Here is an 18,367-nt window from a genome sequence, read left to right on the forward strand (position 1 = left end):
AGATGTACATTTTTATTTCTTAAGTCAGTCTTCGTTACCAAAGGCAGATCAATAACTCTAACAATTTAAGTAGAAGTTTGATTGAACTTTGACCGTAGCCATTTTTAGGAACTTAAACCTTTGTAACTCATACAGTCTCTCTATCTTTCATTGTCATTCTGGAAGCATACATCTATCTTCACCCTCAGATGCAAAGTCTTATTTATTAAAACTATTTTTGGGTTTTCCTCATCTTGACATTTTTTAGTACTGTTTTTTTCTTTTCTTTTCTTTTTTTTTTTTTTTTTTTTTGGTTTTTTTGAGACAGGGTTTCTATGTGTAGCCCTGGCTGTCCTGGAACTCACTTTGTAGACCAGGCTGGCCTCGAACTCAGAAATCCGCCTGCCTCTGCCTCCCAAGTGCTGGGATTAAAGGCGTGCACCACCATGCCCGGCAGTACTGTTTTTTTCTTAATAACATGAATCACTGTAACATTAACAAATAAATTACCATCTGTTGTGAGAACTTAATCTATGGAAGATAAACAGCCTTCACTCATCCTCTAAGGTTCCAAAGACAAACCAAAGGTCCCATTGCCACACCCTTTCCGAGGAACCAGGGGGGTTGGGGGCTTAGAGGGCATGGTCAAGGTATTACTCACAGCAATGTGACCCCAAAGCAGTCGAACTGGAAAGTCTTCACCAGCGTGGGCAGTGAATTTCCCATAGCCACATAGGTGGAGCCCCAGCTCCTTATTTCTTGATACATTTAGGCTATTTCATGTTCTTTACAGTATTTGACTTTTCTCTTCCTGGTAGTCTAGCCTTTCCTTTTAAATATTCAGCTTTTAAAATATTATAATTCAATACTGTTATTGGGTTCTTTTAAAAAATATATTTCCTGAAATTCCATATCAGTATTTTCTTCTTCTCCCACTTGTAGAAGATAAAAACGAATGCATTGAAATTATAAGCAGATACACTCTTCCAGATTTGTCTGACAAGACCACAGGTCTCCCTAGATGGCTCAGTGGCTAAGGGTGCTTGATGCCAAGGCTGACAACCTGAGATGGGAACCCAAGACCTACTTCGTGGAAGGAGGAAACTGATGCCTGCAAGTTGTCCTGACCTCTAAACAGGACATGTGCGTGTACATACACAATACATACATACATACATACATACATACGTACATGTAATTCCAAATTCAAGTCGTATAAAGGATTTAAGGAGTATGTTACTAAACCTCACTAAATCTCAATTTTCTTCCAAGAAACATCAATACTACCTGCCATGCACACCTCACACGGCTATTCTGAAACTCAAATGAAATTAAAAATCTATGAAATGACTTTGGAAACACAGTAGTATAGAGACTTAAAATAATGGCCATTTTCACTTGAAGCTCTTTAAGAAATATCTCTAAAGGCACACCCAGGTAGGGAATAGGTTACCCCAAATAAGTAAGAGATGACTGTCACCTTTTTCCTCTCAAATGTACTGACTGAAAGTCAGAAGGGACTATGTAGTGAAGCCCCGTGTATTCAGTCTGGAGCCTGAGCAACTGCAGAGGGAAGGTCCTTGTCATTGCTAGGTGATGCATTCACAAAGTTATGCCATACAACTGGCCTGGGACAAGCAGCCCCTTTGTCACAGCTCACTGTGTCTGAGACAAGAAGCCTCTTTAGCCCACTGGGTTGAACATTTGCTGAGCCAAAGGATGGTGGTCCCTCTCCAGTCTCACCATTAAATTCATTTCTTTCATTAGTTGTTTTATGTTCTCTAGAACTAACCAGTAAGTTTAGAGTATCTCACACCTGAAAGACATTATAGAGATAATTTGGTTCAGTTCCCTTCACCAAGATTTTTTTTGTTTTTTGTATAATTTCTCAGATGGACGTGGTCCCAGGGAGGCTTTCTAGAGATTGTTCGCATGCCTGTATTTGTATTCACAGACTAAAAAGACCTCGGAGATCATTCTAGTTTAACTCATCTCACTTGCTGATAAGGAAACTGAGGCACAGAGTTGTTAAGTAACTTGCACAGGGCCAAGTCCCTTGTGACCCGGCTGGCTGCCGTCTGTTGGCACTTCTTTCTGAATCATTAAACTGCAGTTGAAATGGTCATAAACATCCAGGGGTATTAATATACATAGCCTACAAAATATACATAGCCTACAAAAGCCTGAGCATAGCACATATCTATGTTAACTATAGATGAACTTATCTTGATTTTGACTGGAAAGAATCTAAACCTTCTTACATATATTCAAAGGCACTTAAGAGTTTTCTAAGAAACTTCTTCCAACAGCTCGTGCCCTCTCTCCTTTCCTGTTCAGGAGAATGAAGGCGAAAGAAGGCATCAATCTGGCCTGCTGTGTATAAATATCTAAGGAGTCATGTGACTGGGGGTGGGGGTAGGCCCAGTTCTCTGCCTGACCAGAAGGCTGTGGCAGTGTGGCAGAGGGTAGAGCAGAGCCTTGCCATGTGCCAGAGACTTTGAAAGGTTGCCTGGCCTCCCTACCTCCTGGAAGGACTTTGTATCTGAAGGAAATTTGTGACCTTTGGTCCTGTGCCATTAATCACTGGAAACCTTATGTGTACCCTTTGCTCTGGGGCATCGGGTGTGGGCGAGGGTTAATGGCAAGGGCAGAGCACTAATTGACTGTGATGAGAGATGCTGATAAAGCAAGCTGGGAGAGGGCTTTGAGGCGTTTGTATGGGCTTGGTTGTTAGAGAAGCACTAGAAATGGTGTGATATAAAGAACTGGCAAGCAGTGTTGGTTCAAGGAATTACCAACATGCCTAACAAAGAAAAAGCATCTTTGAATGTGTACACCAGCAGATTAGCCATTTACAGTTCTCAACCCCAACAGTGAGAAAGGCATCCTCCCACCCAGACTTCAAACCTGATAGCACTTTCCCGTAAAGACAGATGGCCGGCCCACCATTCCCTAGAGGCAGAGATTATGTTCCCTGCCCTTGTTATACCTCCCTCCCTTTGCTATCATGGCTGCGCTTAATCTGCCTTCAATCCAGACTAAAGTGTTGGTCCTCGTTTCCTGGCTGGATCCTGCCTTTTTATTTCCCTGGCTAGACTTGAATTCTGAAGGACAGATACAATTTCTTGTTTGGTTGCTTTTGAAATTATAACAGTTCAGGAAGATAAAAAGCAACACGGAGCCAGCTTTGCACGTGCACGTGACTGTTGAAGAGCACAGCATGCCGGGCACAGCCAGTGCCCAGGACAGGCTCACTGAACGTTGATGTTTTCTCGTCCTTTACAGACCGTGTAGAATTGTAATCTCTGGGGCCTCTTGTGTCAGAGTCAGTGCAGATAAACTGATATTGATAGAAGTTAGGGCTGTTCTCAATGTGTCCCTGAACAGCATCGTTCACAGTAGACAGCCTTACTTGCTGATAGTCACTGGGAGGCAGTGGTGCCAGGTCTTCCTCCTAAATGCAGAACTCTAATAAATGTTTAAACAAAGCAACGGAGGACAGGCATGCCCAGGTGCCCTTGTGCTCCCAGCACTCACGAGGCATGAGCTTACTAGTTTGAGGACAGCCTTAGGCAACATGGCAGGACCCTATCTCCTTTTTAAAATGCAGCAAGCAATAAAGTCAGCTTTCCTTACGTATGAGTTCCACCATTCATAAAAGTGTGATGGCCACATCTGGCCTGAGCCTGTGCTCTTATCATTTATCTCCACACGGTGAGCCATGATGATGATTTACGTTGCTCTCTCATTATAATGAGGCATTTAATTCGGAGAGTATTTAAAGTACACAGAGGGTTGCATACTTTCTAGGCCAATATGTCTTCTCTTTGTGTGAGGAACTTCTCAGGGAGTCCTCAAGCCGACCCCTGTAGATCCTGGAGGACGGCCGTATTGCTAATGAGAATACAGATTTTGTGTATTCAGTCAGGAAAGTTTGTCATCTACAGTCACTTCTGCATCTGTTGTTCTCTGTTGAGTCCAAACAGTGGCTTATAGAAGACGGCTTTGAAGAAAGGGGCGCTGTTAGGTTGGGGGAGGCATGTGGAAGATTGTTAATGTGTGTCAGTGAGAAAGACAAGAAAAGAAACTGGAAATTACCCTTGAAAGAGGAATAATCGAACTGACCACCAAATTAAAGATTTAAGTGAGCCCATGTAGAACTCCCAAGGACATCGTCGTAATTCTGTGAACATCTTCCCTTATATTTGTCTTTCTAATGTCCCTGACTCCATTTCAATTTAGCTACTTCCTCCCTCTGTTTCAGCTGCCTCTTCTGAAAGTGTGATCCCTGCTTAGTGACAATGCAGGACTAACTGGTACCTCCTGTGGTTCTTCTGCACTGACTGCAGCAGCTGGCCTACCCCTGACTCCAGCCAGCCAGTGCACCATCAGTCCTGTATTCTTAGCATCGTGCGTAGTCTTCCCATTCCCTCTATACTAGCTTGGTTTCCACATGCTACTCTCCCTCTTGTCTACTAGTCTTAAATAGAGCCATCTTTCAGATCTAACCATCTCCTTTCTCTGTCGGGAGGGCAGACATCCTTACTCTACCTCCCCCACCCTGCTGCTTCTCGCTCTCGTCTCACGATTCCTCGTGTGTCTGCGTGAATGCGCCTGTCCTGACTGATGCTCTTTCCGCTGTTCATGCTGAATAGCAATCTTACTTTTGAGCTTTGAAACTTCAATGCTTTAAAGCAGTGGTTCTCAACCTCCCTTCCTAATGCTATGACCTTTTAATGCAGTTCCTCATGTCGTGGTGATCCCCAACTATAAAAACATTTTACAGCTACTTCGTAACTGTAATTTTGCTAGTTATGAATCATAATGTAAATATCTGAGTTTCTGATCATCTTAGGTGACTCCTGTAAAAGGGTCATTCGACCCCCAAGGGGGTCACAGCCCACAGTTTGAGGACCATTGCTTTAGATGCTCTCACAGTACCTAGTAATGTTTGTGTGTTCTCCTCTAATGGGTCCAGGGCAGGATACACTGTTTTGTTCATCTGTATGTTGAACTTTTTACCTAATATCAAGCCACACCATCAATGATTAACAAAGTATCTGTTAAGTTGGTGAATGAGCAGGTAGGAATGTGTTGTGGGGATCTCACTCACAGAGAAAGGGTGCTTTTGCTCTAGTTTTGTTCCTTGGGTGACAAATCTGAGGGATAGCTTTCTCAGAGGGCAGCGGTGAGAACTCATGTGGAGGTCTTGAGTTTTTCAGAAGACACGGCAGGTCTGAGCTGTAAGTATTCAAGCAGCATGCCAAGATGAACAAACATGCCAGAGGTGGTTGTTTTAGCATTTCTGATTGTATTTTTCTCCCAAGAGTGAACTCGGGCCTCATTAAGGCTATATTTGTTTGGGTTTTGGCTTGGTTTGGGTTTTGTAACCTATAATTTAATTTTCCATTTTATTATCTTCTTATTTTCTTCTGTCTTTTTCCTCACCTATCCCATCTTTAAAAGTATTATATTTTAAAAAATTATCTAAGGCAACTAAGCTTTTAGCTTGCAGTGAGGGGCAGAAGAACATAGCCAACAGTGGGGTAGTGGATGGTTACGGAAGTGTCCACACACAAACGATGCTGCTTCCGTGAGCTTAATATCTCCTGGCTACTTCTCATGATACTGTAAATAATATTGTCATTCTCTTGTCCAGAGATAGTTGCAAGTTGACCAGAGGTCTACGAAGTATCCTTAAAGCTGTCCTTCCTTCTCTTGAGTTTGCTTGTCTAGTGCTCTCTGAGTCCTAAACTCCCTCTAGTGTGCCATACACTTCTCTTTATACTTAACAAATCAAGGACTTCACATATGAGGGGTGTGTGTGTGTGTGTGTTGTCCATGTCACTTTGGAAAGCCAGACGATGCTGTATCTCCCTGCTGTAGCAGAGGTCCTTTCTGGACTCAGAACTGCCCTTCCCTCGGAGCCTTCTATGGATGGCTGCATTGATAGATGGAATCTCCCCAGGGAGCCTTATGGACCAGCCCTCTGTCTGTTACCATGCAGCACGACTGTAATTTATAGCCACAGATGGCGACTTCCACCTCATCACCCCCTACTTATCTTCAGCAGACATTTACCTCTGCCTTTTTAAAAATAATCTGTACTATTTGCAAATGACTATACACAACCGTTCCTATTTATCAAAATACACTTTAAAATGACGTTTCATCAGAACATGAAGAATATTATGCATTGTAGAAACAAATAGGCAAACTTTCTAGTGGGATTTTCACTGTGGAAATGAAATATTAAGGCAAATATTCAAGTCAGGTTCTTGAATTTTGATGGGGGAGTGTCAGCTCTTCTTGGGTGGGTGTGGTCAGTGCTGGGGGGACTTGGGGTGTTTCTGCCACCACTGAGTTACACCCTTAGCCTCTGAGGATCACCCAGAGCTCAAGGATAAAAACTACAAACAAATGAAGCAGTCGGAGATTTGTCTCCCCCGACTGTGGCTTGAGCCCTCATGGATTAAACCAGGGCTTCACAGAGCTGCTGTCTCAGAATCTCTTGCCGTGTGCCACCTTTCTGGAACTTAGGAATGTGTCACCTGATCAGGAGAGGTACTTGGGAAACGTGCACTGTATTTGAGATACCCCTCTGCTCTGCCATCCTTCTCACTTGGGGCACATCTCTGAAAGGAGGCTCTCTTGGAAGAAACAGGAACGGCTCTTCCTTGATCTTACTTGAAAGTCTTTATGTTGATCCGAAGAAAGCACCGGTCCAATTCTGGGAATTATTTTTACATGTTGCTAGACAGTATTTTTAATTTTTTTTGCCCACTAATTTTTACTTCATTGTTTTGAGCTTTTAGTTATATTTTTCTTAACTTCTTTATTATGCTGTGCCTATTTTTGTTAGCAGCTTCAAATATTATTGAAGGCCAAGTCTAGGTGTCTTCTCTTAATGTTATTTTTAATTTAAATCCTTTCAGAAGCCAAGCTTATTTTATTCTGTCTTACAATAAAAAAAATCATCACTGTTGAGTATTAGTATCTAGTTGTAAATCTTTTTGAACTCTTAAGCTGCACATTGTGAAATACAGACAGCATTAATTACACCGGATGTCGGGGCCAGGTGATGTCTGGACGTCTTGCTGTGTAATTTAATCCTGGGTGCTGTGTTGTTTGGCTACACTGGACTCTCCGTGAGCATATGTAATTAAGTGCACATGTGTAAAAAAGCAGGGTCCCCATAGGAAGGAGAGGGAGAGAGATCATTAGCAGGGATTAGATGTGTCTCTCCAGCTGGGCAGTATGCCTCTGCACTCCAAGGGCTTTCCCAGTGTGAATTATGAGACTGGCTCAGCTGCCTCTCTGCTCCCCTCTGATTGAACTGCATTTACTAATGCTGTTAAGCTGTGTCCCCAGAGACAGCACACCCTGAGGTACCAGATATAGATCATGCATGCAAAAAGAATGAGGAACCTATGGTACATAGTCTTCTCAGATCAAAGATTGAATGGCAAAATGGAAATTTAAAAAAAAAAAGCCGCGGGCAAATTTTATGTATATACATGGGGCTTTGGGAAGAGTTGGTAGATGGAAATAATTCCTGTCTAGCTAAAACAGATAGTAATTAATCAAAGGAATGTAGTTCAAATCTGTTGAGACTATCTGCCGGTCTGCTGCTCCCCTGAAATTCTAAAGACTAGTGAATAAATCCCACTCTGAATCAAGTCTTATGTCCATCTTCCTGATTGATGAGGTCCTTTGGTAGAGATGGTACGTTAAGAATTATGAAACCACGCACCCTTTTAGTATGGCATGTCATACAATAACAAAAGTCTGACCTATCAATTGGCCGAATAGAAATTATAGCTGCAGTAAATGTTTTAGGGGTTTCATTGACAACTAGGGACACATATACTATGCTGCTGTCATTTTAAAAGGCGTGGCAGGGAAATGGGAATATTAATTATGGTCATTTTGTAGTGTACATAAATAACAAGGCATCACATTATACGCCTTCTGTCTGCAAGATTATTTTTGTCAGAAGTATAACTTTTGCTAACCCAGTGAAGCTGGAAAACAAAGAGGCCCGGTGTCTTTCCCCGATGACTTACCTAAAAAAGACCAGCATGCCACAGATAACACAGACATTGTAACTAAAGAATTGTTTTTAAGCTTTTTCCAAAGCCATGCACAGTTTTTTGTAGTCTGTTGACAAGCGTTGAAGTCATTGTATCTGATCATTGAAGCCAGCATTAGTGGCACACACCTTGAAGGCCAGCTGAAGCAGGTAGATCTCTGACTTTGAGGATAGCCTGGTCTACAGAGAAAGTTCCAAGGACAGCCAGGGCTACACAGAGAAATTCCGTATCAAAAAAAGAAAGGAATGAAGGAAAGAAGAAATTATAATATAATTACATCATTCCTCCTTCCTTCTCCCTCCTACAGACCTCCTCATGAACTCCCCTTGCTGTTTTTCAAATTCATGGTTTCTTTTTTTTTTTTTTAATAGTTTTGGTGGTGGTGGTGTGTGGTTTTAGTTTCATGAAGTGCCCCTTGTCAATTGTTGGCCTTAATTCTTGGACCAATGGAGTCCTGTTCAGGAAGACCTTGCATCTGTATCCTGTAGAATACTGCTTGGGTTTTCTTCTAGCGACTTCTGTGTTTCACAGTTAGGTCTTTGATCCATTTGAAGGTAGTTTTTTCTCAAGGTGATGGATGATACAGGTCTGATTTCATTCTTCTGCATGTGGCCATCCAGTTCCCCAGGACCATTTGTTGATGATGCTCTTTCCTCCAGGTTGTTGTCTGAGTCTTAGTCAAATATGAATGGCTGAAGTTACATGTGCTTATGTCTGAGTCTTCATGTCATGGTTGTGCCAACACCATATTGTTTTTGTTACTCTGTCTCAGTAATGTTTCTTATGATCTGGAATTGTAATCCCTCCAGCATCGTTCTCTTTGCTCAGGATTGTTCTGTCTGTCTGGGGACTTTTGTGGATCCACGTGAGGACAGCTTTTTTTTCTATTTTTGTCAAGATGGGATGGGGATTTTGATTGAGATTGCATCAAATCCATAAACGGCTTTTGGTAAAATTGTCATTTATGCAGTATTAATTCCACTGATCCATGAACATGGGTTTTTTTTCCCACTTTCTAGTGTCTTTCCTATCTCTTTCTTCAGAGGCTGGAAGTTTTCATGGAGAGGTCCTTCCTTCCCTTCCTTGATTATGTTTATGCCTAGATATGGTATTTTCTTTTAGGTTATTGGGAATGAGACTGTATTCACAAGCTCCTTCTCTGTATTGGTGGTGGTGGTGATGATGGTGTATAGAAAGCCATCGATTTGGGCAAGCTGATTCTTCCAGACTGCTGCATTTGTTCTCTGGTAGAATTGTTGGGATCTCATGTCTAGTACCATGACATCTGCAAATAGAGATAGTGTGAATTCTTTTTTCTTTCCCTATTGGAACCTTGTCATTTCCTTCTCTTGTCTTACTGCTCCGGGATCCCTGTGAGCACAGCATTGGAAAGGAGTAGTAGGGCAGTGGGCAGCATAGTTTTGTTCCTCAGTTAAGGGCCCTGCTTCAGGCTTTTCTCCAATTAGGATGGCGTAGCTGTGGGTTTTCGTATTTATCCTTTATTATGTTGAGGTGTGTTCTTTCTAGTCCTACATTCTCTAGGACTTTTATCATGAAGACATGTTGGATGTTGTCAAAGGGCTTTTCTACATCTATTGAGAGGATCATATGACTTTTTCCTTTAAGTCAATTTGTATGGTAGAGGGTATATTACATTTATTGACTTGAGTTTATTGAACCATCCCTGTATCTCAGAGATAAAAGCCAACTTTGTCATGGTGGATAACCATTTTTGAAGTATGTCTGCATTCTGTTTGCAAATATTTTATTGTCCATCAAGTATATTGACTTGTAGGTTTTTTTTTATTGCCATGTCTTTATCTGGTTTTTGGTACTAAAGTGATACTGGCTTCATATAGGAGTTTAGGAGTGCTCCCTCTGTTTCTTTTTGTTTGGTTGGTTGGTTGGTTGGTGTGTTTTGTTTGAGTAGTTTAAGGATTTCGTAGTCAAGTGGTGATGGCCCAAGCCTTTAATCCAAGCACTTTGAAAGCAGAGCAGATAGATCTCTGAGTTCAACACCAGCCTGGTCTCGAGTGAGTTCCAGGATAGCCAAGACACAGTGAAACTCTGTCTGGAGAAACAAACAACAGCAACAAAGAGATTGGCTGTAGATCTTCTTTAAAAGTCTGATAGCATTCTGCTGTGGAGTTTGTTTTTTTTTTTTTTTTTTTTTGTTGTTGTTGTTGTTTTTAGTAGAAGGCTTTTATTGCTATTTAAATCTCCTCATCTGTTATAGGTCTGTTTTAGGTTGTATCATGCAGTGATGTATTTACATTTGCATGTGCCCACCCTTCCTCCCTCCCTCCCTCCCTCCCTCCCTTCCTTCCTTCCTTCCTTCCTTCATTCCTTCCTTCTGTGGACACTTAGAGCTATGACTGTTCTTTGAAGCAGGACTCTTAACATGCCCCAGAGGTTCTGTTGTGTTGTGTTTTCATTTTCAATTTTTATTTCTTTCTTGATTTCTTCTTTGACCTATTCATCATTCAACAATGAGTTACTTAAGGTTTTTGTGGTTTTGCCCAGATGACCTTTCTATAGAAAGCAGGAAGTTGAAATCATTAATGGGTTGATGTTACTGTCTTTAAATTCAGTAGTGCATTTTTTTATCAAGTGGGACTCACTGGGTTTGGTACATATAAGTTTAGGATAGTAATTCCTTGTTGGTTAACTGTCCCCTTGTTGGTTAACTGTCCCCTTGTTGGTTAACTGTCTCTTCATCTCCTCTGATTAGTTTTAGTTTGAGGTCTATTTTGTTGGATCCTAGAATAAAGATACCTAGGTTCTGGTTCCATTATATGGAAGTATTTTTGCCCATCCTTTTACTATAAGCTAATAAGTATTTCTTGCAGGTGACAAATAGGTGGTGTTTTCTTGGTCTATTCAGTCAGACTATGGCTTTTGGTTAGAGAATTGAGGCCACTGATAACTAAAGTTATTATTGAAAGTTGTGTGTTAGTCACAGTTATTATGCTGTTGATTTTACTCTGCATTTTAGTAGTTATTGCTTTATATTTCTCTCCTGTCTCATGGCTATGCTTATTCTTCTCTTGAGCCTGAAATAGGTTTCCTACATTTTGTTCAATGTTGGTTTGCGGTATATAAAAAGATTTGGCTGTTTAGTCCTGGTGATTTTTCTTTTTTTACTCACTGAAGTAAATAGTTTTGCTGGGGAAGTAGTCTAGGTTGGGAGTCATGGCTACTTCAGTTTCTTCTGGCTTTCAAAGTTCCCATTGGGAATCACCTGTTGTTCTGATGAGTTTTCAATGCCCTTTCTTTGTTCTGTATATTAATATTTTAACTATGGCATGCCATGGGAATCCTTTTGGTCTGGTGAATTTGGTGTTCTGTGTGTTTCTTATATCTGTGTGGCCATGCCTTTCCTTAGATTTGGAAAGTTTTCCTCGTGATTTTGTTGCAGACCTGGACTATGCCATTGACTTGTGATGCCTCTCTCTCCTCTATGCCCGTAATTGGAAAGTTTGGTCTTTTCACAGCGTCCCAGATTTTCTGTGTGTTCCTTTCCCGTGTTTAAAAAACATTTTCGTATCCTTGGCTTATTTTGTCTAGATTTCCTACTTAGTCTTTGAATTCTGATAGCCTGTATTCTGCATGATTTATTTTTCTTGTAAGGATTTCCTTGAGTTTTCTAGTTGGCTTATTGGGCTTTCAGGGCTCTCTTCATTTCCGCTGTGTCTTCTTCAGTGCTCCTGTCTTGTCGCTGAGTTCCATCCTTGGTTCTAGATTGTCGTTATTTCCATGAGCTTGTGTCTGTGTGTCCTTGAGCATCATTCAGATATTGTCCTCTCTCAGGTCATTAAGCTGTTCTGTTGTGTCATTCTCAAACCATTGAATCCTTTGATAAACTTTATAATTTTTTTAAGTTCTCTGTCCCAAGGTTCATCTAGGTGTTTCTCCTTGGCAAACATCTCTAGAGGAATGGTGTGTTTGGGGGTGAGAGGAGATACTGCCTTGATTGCTCATGATGTATGTATTTCTTCGATGAGTAATTTCAAGGCACATGGTCTTCTTTTGTTAGTTATGTGTCTGATAGGGTTCGGGCAGGTTGGGGCATCAGAGAGTATTTGCAGGTGAGCTTGGGCCTTGAGGCTGAGATGGCATAAGTGACGTAAAGACAAATGGCTTTTCTAAGCACTGTTGGGTCTGATGGCCAGTGATTGAGCAATATCAGACACCCAGACAGAGGAAAATCAAGTTGGCCAAACAAGTACAATAGAGCAATTGTTATTATTGTGGAACAATTCTTTACTTTGCAGATAGATTTAGAAGCAATGTGTCATGTAGTTACTGTGGGTGATAGAGTTGTTGAACTTTTGAAAAATATCCTCTAGGGCCTGTAGAGATGGCACAGTGTTTAGCAGTGTTTGCTGATCTTCCAGTGAACCCCAGTTCAGTTTCCAGCACCCATGTCAGGCAGCTCACAACCACCTACAACTGGCCACCAAGGGTACCCAAACACACATGGCATGTGCCGACATATACATACACATAAATGAAAATAAAATAAATCTCTTTTAATGTTCATATGGGTGCTAGAGAGACAGCTTAGTCACTAAAGTACTTGCCACACAAGCTTATGTTTCTGATTTTGGACTCCACTTCCACGTAAAGCACTGGGCGTGTGGCAGCACATACCTGTCATCCCAGTGACAAATAAGGTGGAGGGCGACTATGGATTATACTAGAGTTGACTTCTGCCCTCCACTTGCATGTAAACACATATACACATAAACATATACACAGGAGTGCTTATGTTCACTTATTAAACATTGCTCTTACAGTGGGTTCAAGTTATAATTCCAGAGGAAAGTGCTGATGGTGTCTCTAAATTCTACCCTTAATAAAACTAATCTTTGTGTTGAAAGGCTACATCCTATTTCCACTCACAGATAGTCTGTTGTTCTGCATCTGTTCTTTTCATCAGAGCCACCACGTGCACTTGTCTGCAGGACACATCAAGAGCAAATAGGAATTCCTGACAGCCTCCCTGTTGCCATCCTTTGAGTGGGTGGAGCTCATGAAGGACTCTTTAATAGTGTACAGTCTTGGCTATGTTGGGAATAGAAATGGAAACTCCCCCAATGAATAAATCATAGGTATGGACTAAATAATTAAATTAAATTGTAGATATGGTTGACTCCCTAGCACCAAGTCTAATCCATATTCTAAAATGAAAAATTATTGATTGTTGCCAATTTCAAATTTAGATTCTTGGTAAAGTTCAAAATGTTCTATCCTGTTTTCCAAAGCACTGTGTGTACTGAGCCAGTGCTTAAAAGACTTAAAAGGCAGCGGGTTGATTGTTCCAGGCCAGCATGGGCTACATAACAAGGTCATAACGTGTTAGGATACAGTTGTGGTCTTGGTTTCTGGCTGCAGAAGTGGGGTGGCCTGTGCTCAGCTCCTGTGTTTAACACTTAGCTGACAGTGGGTGGTTGAAACAGTGTGCACTCCAGCTTGTTTATTAAGCATTGTTAGGGATAACACGAGGAGTAAACAGGAAAACCAGTTTAGGGCTGTGATAGACACAGACTTCTGCTAGCATTAGCTTCTGTTGTTGTCGTTCTTTCTTTCTCTCTCTCTCTCTCTCTCTCTCTCTTTCTTTCTTTCTCTTTTTTTGAGGCATAGAGCATGCCCAGAGCCTTGGACATGCTGGGCAAGAACTACATTACTGAGTTAGAGCCCCAAACCAGTTACTATTATTGTGAACATGCTGTGCACAGATAAGGAACTACTTATGATCCCGTGTGTGCGTAAAGTTCGCTCCATGAAGTGAAACATCCCATTACACCTGGGCCTGTATTTAGTGCTGAGCCAACTAGCAGGGAGGGGCAGGGCACACAGGGTACTGAGGTAAATAAGACCTGAATTTTCGCATAGTGAGTTCACACATTTATCAGAATTAATGGTTTCTCCTGAGAAACAGAAGCCATAGTACTCCTGTCTCTTTCAACAGTTTAAAATTCCAGCGTTTCCAAGCAACAAAGGGCCAGCAACTGAGCAAAGGTGGCGGGAGACCCTTACCAGCCTCCTGCCTCCCATGTCCGTGCGGGATCACAGAGCTCTGTACATCATGTACACCCTGGCGCTGGCGTGGCACTGCGTGGGCTGCATTCACCTCTACTTCAGTTAGACTTCACTGCCCAACAGAGCAATCAGAACGCCTGGCCGTGATTGGATGAGAGAATCTCATGATGTAATTTCCTTCTTTTTCCACTTGTCCAGGGTCATGCTGTTCTTAATGGCAATGCCAGCAGTGCTTTTTAAATATGTTTTTTGAGATTATAATGATATCATTTTCCTCTCTCCTTTCCTCCTGTCAAACTCTGCCATGTATCCTGCCCACTTACTCTCTTTAAAATTCATGGCCTCTTTTTCCTTTCTTGTTGTTACACACATGCCCACTTACACATACATGCATGCATGCACGCGCATGCGCGCGCGCACACACACACACACACACCAATAGGCTGACTATTGTGCTCCTCCCTGGGGAGGGCTGTTTCTCCCACTCATCATTGATTAGATGCCTGTAGTATATCTCTATCTCTATCTCCATCTCCATCTCCATCTCCATCTCCATCTCCATCTCCATCTCCATCTCCATCTCTATTCATTCCTCAGGAGCCTCAGGAGCTTCCCTCCTTCCATATTAGCTTGTCTTTGGCATCATCCTTGTTCCACTCATGTTTAGGCAGCCATGTTGTTGAGACTTTATGGGTGTAGCTCCTATCCTAGGAGACACAGTCTCACAGCAAATTCCCTACCTCCACAATGATCCTCAAGTCCTAGGTGCAGGAGGTGTGTTAGAGAGGTATCAGGTGGAACTGGGTTCCACAACTCTAAATTTTGATCGGTTGTGGTTTTTTGCAGTGGACTCTGTCTGTTGCACAGAGATGTTTCCTTGGTGAGAGGTGAGGAATATACTCACCCAGTTAGAGCCTGGAAAGGATGTCCAGACCGTTGCTAAGCAACACATCATCTGTCCCCTCCCTAGAGCCACCATCAGACTTAATAGCCGTGACCAGCATTGGGTTATTGCTTCATAAGCTCTCTCTTTTTTTTTTAAGGTTTATTTATTTTTATGTACATTGGTGTTCTGCCTACATGTTTGTGTGAGTGTGGAAGATCCTCTGTTACTGGGGTTACAGTAACCGCCATGTGGGTGCTGGGAATTGAACTCAGGGTGTCTTTAAGAGCAGCCTGTGCTCTCAACCACTGAATCATCTCTCCAGCCCACTTCATAGCTTTACAAGTCACTTTTATGTCATTTATTTAGTATTAACATAAATCCTATGCTGAAGCCTTTTCTTATAATTTTTCATAACCCGTGTTGAAAGGGGCCTCCACAATTAGTATTTAATCATAATAAGGATCTCATATGGTTTCAGTAATAAAAATGGTGTTCAGCATACTCCATGGATGACCCAAAATATAATAATGGCACTTTCCATCTTTAGAAGAAAAAAGAGTTCCCACACATTTGCTCAGGCAGAAAAGGGCATTTTCTAATGGTTCCCCACATCTAAAGAGCCAGTGACCGACAGTAGTTTCAGTGTTCGCAGCAAGAAGCCCCTTGGCAGCATGGACTCAGCTCTGTAGCTGTCGTTCCCAGCTTTGCCCAGTATGTCTCTGCCTTCGCAGGGCTCCCCACTGCTATAATGCTCAGGCACAACAGTGCTTCTGGCTGGACACAACACCCTGTTCTGCGTCTACAGAGGTTGACGCATGGAGATAGATAGCTTGCTTCTTAGGTGCTATTGGGTTCAGTCAGTGTGGCGCCCCTGGGATCTCGGAGAGCGGGAGTGTGCAGGTTGTGACTCAGTATCCATTTCTCTGGCCCACACTCACATCACCACACTTTGCTCTATCGAGGACCAACATTCTTACTGGTGACCAGTAATTATGATCTCCAAGACTAGCAAACATTCTTTCCCTTGTCTAGGAAATAGCTCAGTGGCTCCGTTAACTCTGGCTGGGGCACAGACCATCCCTGTGCTTTTTCTGTCCACCCCTTTGTAAATGATTCATTTTATTGAACTTTCATTTGCCCCGTTGGACAATGCCATCTGTTTCCTAACAGGACCTAGACTCTTGGAAGCCCACAGAAACATAAATGGCAATGCTGGTCATTCACCCTGTAGACAGTGGTCACCCAGACATTGGAAATCTGAATTCAGAGAAATGATTATATACAGTCCCAGGTTACCTTCACTATAACCACTAGTACATTTGGAATATAGACCAGTCTAATTAGAAACAGATGTTTCCTTTAGAACATATCTAATCTGCAAAGAATAACCATGTGACATGATGTGTTCACAACATGGTGTTTACTAGAAGCAACCATTAACTGTTTTTATTCTCACCATCAGATGACATCCCTGTGGTACCCCTACTCTACCTCACTGAGGGAGTCATTCATCTTTCAACACTTACAATTCTTCAAAGCATATCCTTTTTAAAACCAAATAAGGTATAGAGACTCTGGGGTTGGTCAGCACGGTCCCAGGTCCAGGATCCATGAATAGCAATGCTGAGCTGCAGTCCCAGGTCCAGGACCCATGAATAGTGATGGTGAGTTTCTTAGTGGGACATCACTTATTTCTGGGCAGGCTGATCTTCTGGATGGCTTGAAAACAAATGGCTTTTTCACAATAAAACAGGAACATCCATTCTTTGTGACCACATTAAGGTTCTTTTTTCCAATGAAGTAAAGACAAATTTGTTTTCAAATTCATGTTCCTAGGCTAACAAGATGGCTCAGCATGTAAAGGCGCCTGCTGCCGAGCCTGCAACCTTAAGGGCAATCCCCATGGTGCACTCGAATGGTGGGAGAAAGTATTTCACTCCAGCACACTGTCCTCTGACCGCCACATAGTCACTGTGGCCGTGGGTATGGGAACAGACACACCACAGAATGAAATGGGATTTTAAGAAAGCCACAGTCATTTGAGCTCACTTTTAATTACACAGATAATAATAATTCTTACTTGGCTTGGTGGCTGTAATCCCGGTGTGCAGAGGTAGAGACAGAACATTCTAAGTTTGAAGTCATTTACACACACACACACACATGCATGCACGCGCGCGCACACACATACACATGCACACACACACAGCATGCGCTTCCTTATTTTAGAATCCAGTGCTTATGAATTAAAGTGTAAATAACAAACCTTCATTGGGGCCTGGCTCTGGACCTCATGCTGTGTTGCCTTATTCAACCCTTGTTACATACAAAGAAAGAAGCACAGGAACCAAGATGCATGAGTGGCCCAGAAAGCTTGAGTGCAGAGCTCATGTGTTTTACAGCAATGCTAAATTTATCTAATTGTCATTTTCCATAAGCAGTGTTTTCCTAGAGACAGTTTCTTAAATTAATAAAATAATCTCCTAATTTAAAACATATCAATAATAAAACTCTGGGAATTTATTTCTCCTTTTAATACCAGAATAATTGGGTATTAATATTCTCTCAAATATTATAGCTGCTTTGAGCTTGCTTGCATTCTGTGATTTATTAAAACCTGGAGTGTAGAAATAGCTGCTCTAGTTAGAGACAAGGAAATTGAATCTGTCTGTGCTTTCTCTCTCCTGTGTCTACTTTGGCCCCTGAGCTGCTGGGTCTGTTACCCTTGGCATTTCAGAAGCCACCTTGCTACCCCTCTCTGGCAAGTGTGATCTTAGCTTTTCTTCTTTTTATTTTTTTCATTTTTAAAAGAAAATTTTATTTGCCCCCCCACTAGTTCTTCCTTTATTCCTCTTGATTTCATATGATTTGAGCATATATCTTCTTATTTTAGATTTGGTTAGCCAGGTGTGGTAGTTTTTCAAATTCCAGCATCCCAGTGGCTAGGGTAGGAGGGTTGTTAACTCAGGGCCAGCCTGAGCTACATAACAAGGCCTGTCTAAACTTCCAGGGCAGCCAGAGCTACATAGTAGGACCTTGTCTAAAGAAGAAAGAGAGAGAAAATAATAAATAAATAAGACAATACCAGAGGGTGGCTGAAAAGAGCTCACCACTAATCAACAACTCAGAAATAATGTTTAATTTAAATTTTTGTTCAATTTTGAAGACTTTATTTATAGTCTTTATTTATTTATTTATAGCTAAATTTTTAAAAACTGATTTGTTCCTACTTGCTTTATGAAAGTAAAATCTGAAATTAATAATAAATAACATTATCTTCTATTAGCAACATGAAATAAAATTGTTTAATCCAAGACTGATCCATTCAACCACATCTTCTTTCTTCTCTCTCTCTATCCTGCAT

At 41.7% G+C, this 18,367-nt stretch overlaps 1 protein-coding gene across 5 annotated transcripts in view; it reads left to right on the forward strand.

The window, feature by feature from the left end:
* The window catches only part of Map3k13 (mitogen-activated protein kinase kinase kinase 13), a 109,384-nt gene that overhangs the window by 38,848 nt on the left and 52,169 nt on the right, over positions 1-18,367 (forward strand). The window contains exons 1-2 of one of the 5 annotated variants that reach the window (XM_006522584.3): positions 10,277-14,286; positions 16,466-16,667. The exons of 3 other annotated variants lie outside the window; for them this stretch is intronic. The gene's annotated coding sequence lies outside the window, so the exon portion shown is untranslated. Of the gene's footprint in view, positions 1-10,276; positions 16,668-18,367 lie in introns of those variants that run through there. One more of the 5 variants, XM_011246015.2, reaches the window with a different exon arrangement.

Source organism: Mus musculus, chromosome 16 (genome assembly GCF_000001635.26).
Source record: "Mus musculus strain C57BL/6J chromosome 16, GRCm38.p6 C57BL/6J".
Taxonomy (NCBI): Eukaryota; Metazoa; Chordata; class Mammalia; order Rodentia; family Muridae; genus Mus; species Mus musculus.